General features: G+C 43.0%; 1 long non-coding RNA gene across 1 annotated transcript; it reads right to left on the reverse strand.

Moving 5' to 3' along the window:
- Positions 1–4,855: 4,855 nt before the first annotated feature.
- On the reverse strand, positions 4,856–5,536 carry LOC131890363 (uncharacterized). The gene is made up of 3 exons (XR_009374302.1): positions 5,498–5,536; positions 5,351–5,427; positions 4,856–5,289 (listed from the first exon to the last, which is right to left on the reverse strand). It is a non-coding gene; the product is annotated as an uncharacterized LOC131890363 (long non-coding RNA).
- Positions 5,537–9,910: the final 4,374 nt, after the last annotated feature.

Genomic DNA, 9,910 nt, shown 5'->3' on the forward strand with positions numbered 1-9,910 from the left:
CTCATCCAGCTTTTCGAATGACTGAGATGTCTATTTCAAAATGGGAATATACCCATCGGACTAGCCTCCCACTCTACGAGGCTAGCTGGAAAATTGAAGTTCCCTACAAAGAAAACCTTTGAGCAAACTGCCTGGTTCTACTCATTTCCTATGAATTTGAGAGTTGACAAGAACGAGCTTACTGAACAAAAGGGGGGCCTATATATCGTCACAATGGACAGATCAAGGCCTTGGACGTCGTTTTTACGATGAGGAAAAATGACAATTCTATCAGGTAGTAAAGTTATGTTTAAGGAGGCACGTGGGCAAGGTCGTCAAAGCGAGCCATGTAGCGAAAGGCAAATGGTTCGAAGTAGCTATTTTGCGATCTTGCGCAATTTCTCTCAGCATGTTGATGTAACCACCAGAGCAAATAACGTTCAGGACTTGGTCTTTTCAAATGACCATGATCTGGACATCATTGTTCTAACTAGCCTGGATTCTCGAGGGCTTGAAGGTGCTCTCAAAACGCATGTTATGACTCTACGGTCACCGCAATTGACCCTAAATCCTGGATTGGGACGAAGCTCAAGAATGCTTTTGAAAACGCACAATATCAGATACCTTTTGTACCTTCTCTGAACATTGTACAGTCCCAAACTTTCAAGTCTATTCCGATACGATAACTCTCTCATACCCTCGATGTTCCTGGTAAAACATATTTGGACCTGCTAGATCTTTAACAAATTCTTTGAACTAGTTTGAGTCCAAATGAGCTAGGCATATCAAAATTGTCATATACATACTTGTGGATGGGTACTTTACCCACATGGAATTTGAAATCCCAAAGATGGTACGGTAATATGTAATCTTAAACTCCCATAGAGTTAATATTCTTTTTCAGTACCACAAAATTAAAAACTTCTTTTACGTCTCATTATCTTGTATTAGCTCAAAACGTTATTTGACGTTACTTAGAACCCTCTATACATGCAGGGCTTGTTGGGGTACCGTATTGGTAGAGCATTTGCACTCCAATTTGCGAATCCTAGTTCGATCCCAGGCTTGCCAAGTCCAAGCTTCTTGGTGGTATTTACTTACAACACGAGTTGCTGCTTTAACAGGTTAAATGGGCGAACTTGCGGTCATTCCCGAGGGTGAAGGTAATAACTAATGTTGGGCTGTGATGACGAAGCTGGAATATCCCTCAATTGGGACACCCAATAATCAGATGGCAGGCCGAGCGAGAGAGCTGCCATCTGACTTCGTAACAAACAAAACAAACAAACCTCTAAAAATGCAGTTTTTTTAATATTTGATTTTCAACAATTTGAAGTGCTCATATGTAAACAATCACTCAAAATTTAAAAAAATCAATAAAGCCTCAACGCAGCAGTTCTTGATCTGCTTCAATAAAGTCTTCAAGAAAAGTCAATAATTTTAATGATTGCTTCTTGTATGTATGTACTGTCTTCATAATTCTAGTGAATGCGTTATTACCTGCAGTCATGACGATTTGAAAGGCCGTTTTCCGAACTTGCATTTTAAGTGTGTTTTAAGAGAGCTGAATGGTCAAATGCTCCAAAAACTACGAAGTGCCAAAACGAGTCATTCACCGGAGACTTGGGAGCAATATGCGATTGCAAGAATTGCATATCACAAGTGTCTGAGGAGCGCCGAGTCAGCCCACCAAACGTTGGAAGTGGATAACCTCGTCTCTTCATCGGCCTCGTCCAGGATGGCGGGCTTGCACAAACGTGCCAAAAAGCCCTCCACCAACTCGGAGATTCCCGTGAGTAAATTCCTCCTCCACTGTCAAGAAGTGTTTGTATCAACATTGGAAACATGATTGCATGAGGTCCAGGGCTGCCTAGAAGCTAGAAGAACATCCCGTTTGCAGCCCTTCACGGAACCCAAGATTGACATAGCCTTCAAGAAGATGAAGAGCAAAGCACCCTGAACATCTGGGGTCTCTCCTTTCCAACTTTCACTTCTACGGACCCAAGCCCAGCCATTCCTCCAAGAACGCTTCAGCCTCGCCCTCCGTTCTGCCTTCTTCCATCTTCAGCCATCATCTTCATTCACAAGAAGGGGCCCAAGGACACTCCCGACAACCATCGGACCATCGCCCTGGAGAACATCTTCTTGAAGTTCTTGAAGGGGCTTTTACTTTTGTGATTTACTGTATGTAACCTTAGATCCTAAAGAATTCACATAGATTTTTAATCACCGTTGTTAATGCGAGAAAAAAGACCGAGCTCAGACAATGATTAGGCCTGCTGGTGTACCGTAATGGTAGACCATGTGCTTTCCAATTTGCGAATCCTGGTTTGCTCCCTTGCTAGTCAAGTCCAAGCTTCTTTGCGGTATTTAGTGACACCCATCAATCAGATGGAAGGCCGAGCGAGAGAGCTGCCATCTGACTTGGTAACAAACAAAAGAGAACCTCACGCTTTCTTTCTAGAAGGGCTGATGATCAAATGAGGAAAACTACATTTCATTATTTTCGAGTTAATCATGTAATTGTTTCCAACTGGTGGGAGAAAATTAATGTCACAAAACATATTTGGGAACATAAAATGTCACACTTGGTATATTCAGAACAAGCTCATTTTGACTTGAAGCACACCTTATATCCTGACATTGATTACATTTCAAATCATTATTTCCAATGACAACATAGTTGTAACAGAGAAATTGTAATTGATGACAATGACATTGTTTTCGTCCACAAACCAGGGATGAACGGCTCTGTTGTTGATTCCAAAAATTGGCGGCAATCAGACGCATATCTATGATCCAAACACCAAGTAAACTACCCGCTGTGGCTATATTTTTTGGTTAAGTGTTTGCTCAAATGCCAAGAAATCTAGACATGTTTTTCTTTGTCAAAGCGACAAAGGAACAATTTTTTCGTAAACACACGTGTTTAAAAGTAGCTGAGATAAGTGTGTCAAATGAATAAAAAGTCTCAATTAGTCTCAATTAAATAAGAACGACCATGGGAAGATCCGCAAAACCGTACCACCGACCGACCAATTCTTGTCAATCGGAGACTGATAAAGAACGGCATCCCCCGGAGAAAGAGGGACAAGATCCACACCACCAGCATAAAAGGCCGTGGCGTCACGAGTGGATTTTCGTGCATTAGTGAATTCGAGGGAGCTTGCGTGGGGGGGTGAAGAGGCACGAACATCAGGCAGATTTCAACGGAGATGTCTGCCAAAAAAACCAAAGGCCGGACTAAATCCGTCGGCCCGAGGCGTTGACCGCCAAGCAGCCAAGGCAACACGGAAGGCTTTGTCTTGCACGTTGACCTTTTTGAGCAAATGCTTCATAGATTTAACGGCCGCTTCAGCCAGACCATTGGTGCGGGCGTGGTACGGCGACGAGGTGTCGTGTCTGATACTATATTCCTGGCAAAAGTCTTCAAATTTGGCACAAAACTGAGGTCCATTATCACTTTTGAGCCACTTAGGAAATCCAAATTCGTAGAACCAATCAAGGAGAGTAGCACAAATGGTTGTGGTACTTAAGGATTTCAGTCGAGCAACAAGGGGATAGCCACTAAAGCGATCCACCAACAAGAGAAAGTGAATCCCATCGACCTCAAATAGGTCAGTGGAAGGGCTTGTTTAAGCGGTTCTGGGGAGTGAGAAGGAAGCAACTCGACACAGACAGGGCACTTGGCAATAGCCATCTGAATTTCATTGGTCATGCCCGGCCAGGAATAAAGTTGTCGAGCCAAAGTACATGTTTTAGTCATACCTGAATGTGATTGGCGCAGGCGTGAATGTGATTGCTGCATGTTGTGGTACCATATGAATAGATGTGGATCTATTGGCAGCACTCAAGGTCGGAGAAGCGTGAGTTGAGTGCAAGTGTGGAGGAACTGGAATCACGCTCTCCTGAGCGCTCAAATCAACAAGGTATGAACAATTTGAAAATTTATTTGTAGCAAACAATAATCGACCAGCAACAACATTTATTGGAGGTGGCTTAGGAGGTTTCCCTGGACGGAGGTAACTTGCCGAGGAGGTTGAACAAAGGTGCATGGTCGCAACGATAGGCCTTTTGCTATGAACGCGACACCACCCCTTTTGCACCTCCGACGAATCCAGTTTAGAAGCTGAGATTTCATCTTTATAGCGATCATGACTTCTTTTGATGCAACTTGTTGATCAGCTAAGACAGCCAACTCACGCGGGTCAAGGGATTCCAGGACTGGGAGAAGGTATGAACGGGCAGAGCTTGGTAAAAGGTCCACAAAAATAGTCCAAAACAAAATGCAAGGCTCGTGTCCCCCCGCCCATGCTAACATATTGTCCATCAACTCGTTGGGACTCCTATCTCCTAATGGAGCCATGGACAACAATTTGCGAGCCGTATGGTATGGAGAGAGCGTGAAGGTGGTCAAGAGGCGATCCTTGACAATTTTGTACTTGTTTTTGCCGGGAGGATTAGAGGTGACATCAACCACTCGTTTGGCAGAGTTGTGATCCAAGTCGGCCACAAGATAGCGGTATCTAGTTTTGTCCACAGTAATTCCTTTAAGTGCAAACTGAGACTCCGCCTGCTCAGACCAAACTTTTGGTTGCAAAGACCAAAAGGAGGGAAGTTTCAAAGAAACCGCCGAAACTGATTGAAAATCACTTTTATCCAGAGATGCAAAAGCCTTCCTTTTCCATGATGCGTGTTGATCCAAGAAACGCTAAGGAACAATCACATCGGGGTCACCAATGAAGCACTTGGCTAGTTTTTAGGTGAATAAGCAGTGTATTTCTTTTCTCCTGAGTTTAGCACGTAAACAAATGCATACCATGAGCAGGAGCCAAGCGAGCAGGAGCTGAAAATGCATTATCATGAACAATATAATAATGGCCATATACCTCGGATATGATGTAAAAAAGTAATTGAAGCGACATGCATACAAATGACACGAAAACTGTTTAAGATCCATCTGAATGGTTTGTCTTTATTTTGGATTTGGAGTTACTTGAACAGAAATAGATGAAGTATTAGATCAAAATTTGAATCGAGCCTCAGTCTCACAAATGTTAGAAACGTCTTTGTCATCAATTACATGCACCTCACTTGCAGAATTTAATTGAATGCGACAAGTGGCATAGCATTTGCAATTAAAACTTGGCCCCCTCAAGGATGAGCCTGTGTATAAGACAGAGTAATAATTGGCTTTTCGTCCGTAAAACCTTCCAACACGCCTGCAATCAATCTCGCACTCGTCAGCACTACTGGCCATAGAAAAATCCAACCTATAACCCATGCAATTAACTCCCTTGAGTTTACAAGCTGGAAAGAAAAAAATCTCATTGATTGCTTTGCTATCATTGTAATAAAGAGCAAATTTTACCTTTGCCCTCTGCCTCCATCCAAACTGAAGACAAAGTCAAAATAAGAGCCAGATGTAGAAGAACCTTCATGTTGACACTTGATGTATTGGCAAGTAAATGAATAATTTCTTGACAAGAACTGATTTTTATAACATATTGATAGTCACCTGCAAGAGTCACAGGTGAATCATTGTCGTCTGAAAAAAGAATGGAAAAGTTGAAATTAAATCCTGCTCCACATCTAATGTTGGGAATATATTAAGCAGGCTTCGTCCATGATTGATTTAGGCGTAGGAATCTAAAATGATGAAAAGTTGGATGAGCATATCCAGTTGATGGTGGGGAAATCTTGTCAAACATGTGGTTGGATCTATCGGACGTTTCAGTCCAGAAACAGTATCACAAGGGTAACTCTGCACAAGTCGATTGCTTAGTTGTGCTGAGCCCTCTCGTATGGTTAGATGAGTGAAGTGGGTCGACAGAAACTACACGAGGTTTTGCTCATCATTGTTTATTTGGGACAGAAAGTAAATTTTTAAAATGTTACTTGAGGTACAAAACGTAAAAGTGAATAAAAACGGCCAGATGGTCGAACAAAGAGCTAGTGCAACCTAATTATGGCATATTGTATTACTATCAAGATCGACATTTGGCATGTTATGGCATTTATACTTTTCGAGTGGAAAATATAGGTTGTTTAAATTTCTCGAGAATTTCCGACCTGCCGCTGCCTCCTTGCTCCTTTCAGATCCCTTTGTCATCATTAACTGGTGGTTCTTCTGAGTAGGCCCAACCCCTCCTCAACCTGCTTTCCCAAGCTGATCCTCTCAGTTCCCCCTTGCTTCTCCAACCAACAATGTCCGGAAGGCCAACCAGGAACTCCTGGCTCAATTTTTGCAAGTGGCCCAAGACATGCGTCAATCCTTCAAGGACTTCATGGAGGATCAAACTGAGGTGTTAATTCGGAATCAAACCGATCTTCTTGAAAAACTCGGGGACAAGATCGCGGCTAAATTGGCCCTTCCGTATTGGTAGAACATCTGCTTTCCAATTAGCGAATCCTGGTTCGAACTCAGGCTAGTCAAGTCCAAGCTTCTTTGCGGTATTTAAGTTACAGCATAAGTTGCTACCGTAACAGCTTAAATGGGTGAGCCTGCGGTCATTCCTGAGGGTGAGGTAATTGTTCATGAAGTCCTTCCTCCTAGCCAGCATGGGTTCCGAGCGCATTTTAGCACGGCTACCCAACTGATTGATCATATTGAGTAGGTTATTGAGGGACTAGAGAGCCATGAATCAGTTGATGTAGTTTATCTCGACTTTGCCAAGGCCTTTGTCAAGGTAGACAATGTCTTTTAGTTAACAGGCTCCATGAGATTGGGATCCAAGGCAAGGTTCTCAATTAGTTAAAAAGTTTCATTTCTGGTAGGAAGCAATTGGTTAAGGTTGAGGGATCCCATAGTGACATACATGATGTCAAGTCAGGTGTTCCCCAGGGTTCGATCTTAGGGCCCCTCCTGTTTATAGTTGTCGTCGTCCCGCTTTAAAAGCATAGTATATCTGCCAGTCTCTCTTCTTATGCTGACGATACAAAGTTGGTTTCTGGTAGGAATGGCCAAGATTCCATTAGCCTTGCAAAGGACTTAGATCGAATCTACTCTTGGGTAACTGAGAGTAATATGGGCCTGAACAGAACGAAATCCCGCTCAATGACCTTCGGGTCAACTCCTTTAAATACTCCAATCGTAGATAATGGAGGTAAAGATATTGAGCAGGTCTCATCTATGAAAGATTTAGGACTAGTCCTCCAAAATAATGGAAATTTTGATGAGCATATCCAGTTGAAGGTGGGGAAGGCTTTTCAAATGTGTGGTTGGATATATTGGACGTTTAAGTCCGGACATAGCATCACGATGCTAACTCTGACAAGTCGATTGTCCAGCCTTATCTTGAATATGCTTGACCCATTTGGGCCCCAATGAGTTCAGCAGGTTTGCAAAAGGTCGAGCAAGTCCAAAGATGTTTCACTAGGAACATCACAGGATTGAGAGAGCTCTCATTATGGGAGAGGATAAAGAAGTTTGGACTGTACAGTGTCCAGAGAAGGTCCGAAAGGTATCTTTTACCGTACGTCTTCAAAAGTATCCATGAGCTTTGTTCCAACCCAGGATTTAGGGTCAATTCTAGTGACCGTAGAGGCTGAATGTGTGTTTTGAGAGCACCTTCAAGCCTTCGAGCATCCAGGCTAGTTCGAACAATGAAGTCCACATCTCTTCTTTCTCGGGCTCCTTCATTGTTTAATTTACTTGCCACTAATACTCGTAGGGAATACGTAGGCCTTGTTGATCCGGTAGCATCTTTCAAGTCAGACTTGGACCAATTTTTAGATAGCATTCCAGATCAACCCTACATTCAAGGACTAGCTCGGTCTGCCAACTCAAATTCCGTTGGTAGACCAAATATCATATAAAGATTGAAAGGTAATAAATAGACGAATTATAACCTTTCATTTCAATAGTACTGGGGATTACATTCCCTGTAGCGGTTAGAAAAGCCCATGAAAAGCCAAACCAAAACAAAAAAAATATCCATTGCCCTGCAACGCCAAAGTTGTAAAACTTTTCCTACTCGGCATTAAGAAAACCTTTCCTAAACCAGTCAATCGCAAGACTCCTATATCTCACGACATACTCGTCTTGATTCTAAACCATTGTGTCGACACAGACCTTTATTCACCCTGCCCGTCCAGACCTTTACGTTTGTGGAGATAAGCTATCTTCGAACCATTTGCCTTTCGCTACATGGCTCGCTTTGACGACCTTGCCCACGTGCTCCCCTTAAACATAACTTTACTACCTGATATAATTGTCATTTTTCCCTCATCGTAAAAACGACGTCCAAGGCCTTGATCTGTCCATTGTGACGATATATAGGCCCCCCTTTTGTTCAGTAAGCTCGTTCTTGTCAACTCTCAAATTCATAGGAAATGAGTAGAACCAGGCAGTTTGCTCAAAGGTTTTCTTTGTAGGGAACTTCAATTTTCCAGCTAGCCTCGTAGAGTAGGAGGCTAGTCCCGATGGGTATATTCCCATTTTGAAATAGACATCTCAGTCATTCGAAAAGCTGGATGAGTTTGCGATCTTGCGCAATTTCTCTCAGCATGTTGATGTAACCACCAGAGCAAATAACGTTCAGGACTTGGTCTTTTCAAATGACCATGATCTGGACATCATTGTTCTAACTAGCCTGGATTCTCGAGGGCTTGAAGGTGCTCTCAAAACGCATGTTATGACTCTACGGTCACCGCAATTGACCCTAAATCCTGGATTGGGACGAAGCTCAAGAATGCTTTTGAAAACGCACAATATCAGATACCTTTAAGAGAGAGATAACAAATTTGGTCTGAGCAGGCGGAGTCTCAGTTTGCACTTAAAGGAAATTACTGTGGACAAAACTAGATACCGCTATCTTGTGGCCGACTTGGATCACAACTCTGCCAAACGAGTGGTTGATGTCACCTCTAATCCTCCCGGCAAAACAAAGTACAAAATTGTCAAGGATCGCCTCTTGACCACCTTCACGCTCTCTCCATACCATACGGCTCGCAAATTGTTGTCCATGGCTCCATTAGAGAGTAGGAGTCCCAACGAGTTGATGGACAATATGTTAGCATGGCGGGGGACACGAGCCTTGCATTTTGTTTTGGACTATTTTTTGTGGACCTTTTACCAAGCTCTGCCCGTTCATACCTTCTCTCCAGTCCTGGAATCCCTTGACCCGCGTGAGTTGGCTGTCTTAGCTGATCAACAAGTTGCATCAAAAGAAGTCATGATCGCTATAAAGATGAAATCTCAGCTTCTAAACTGGATTCGTCGGAGGTGCAAAAGGGTGGTGTCGCGTTCATCGCAAAAGGCCTATCGTTGCGACCATGCACCTTTGTTCAACCTCCTCGCAAGTTACCTCCGTCCAGGAAACCTCCTAAGCCACCTCCAATAAATGTTGTTGCTGGTCGATTATTGTTTGCTACAAATAAATTTTCAAATTGTTCATACCTTGTTGATTTGAGCGCTCAGGAGAGCGTGATTCCAGTTCCTCCACACTTGCACTCAACTCACGCTTCTCCGACCTTGAGTGCTGCCAATAGATCCACATCTATTCATATGGTACCACAACATGCAGCACCAAGTTGAGAAATCATGTATATATATGGACATTCCACCTCACAAGCTTGAAACAATTCATTCTAGGAGCAGATTTCTTACAAGCCAATAATTTGGCCATCGATCTTCGAAACAATCAGTTGTATGATCCTGCATCCAAGCAAGTAATAGTGGGTCATTTGAGTCGGGGCTTCTGCCCCAGTGATGAGCGTCCTACAAACGACTGATACTTACCCATTCTTGAGAACATTATCAGAGAATACCTGAAACTTTTGTTACTGTCCTATAGTGATGTCAGCCCAAAACAAGGTGTCACACACAAAATTCACACCAACAGGCGCACTGTTTTTCATTCCAGGCCTCGACGTTTGGCTGGGTATAGGATGGCTGTCGCTGAAGCTGAATTTAAGGCCATGTCTAATA

The sequence above is a fragment of the Tigriopus californicus genome, chromosome 11, assembly GCF_007210705.1.
Source record: "Tigriopus californicus strain San Diego chromosome 11, Tcal_SD_v2.1, whole genome shotgun sequence".
Lineage (NCBI taxonomy): Eukaryota > Metazoa > Arthropoda > Copepoda > Harpacticoida > Harpacticidae > Tigriopus > Tigriopus californicus.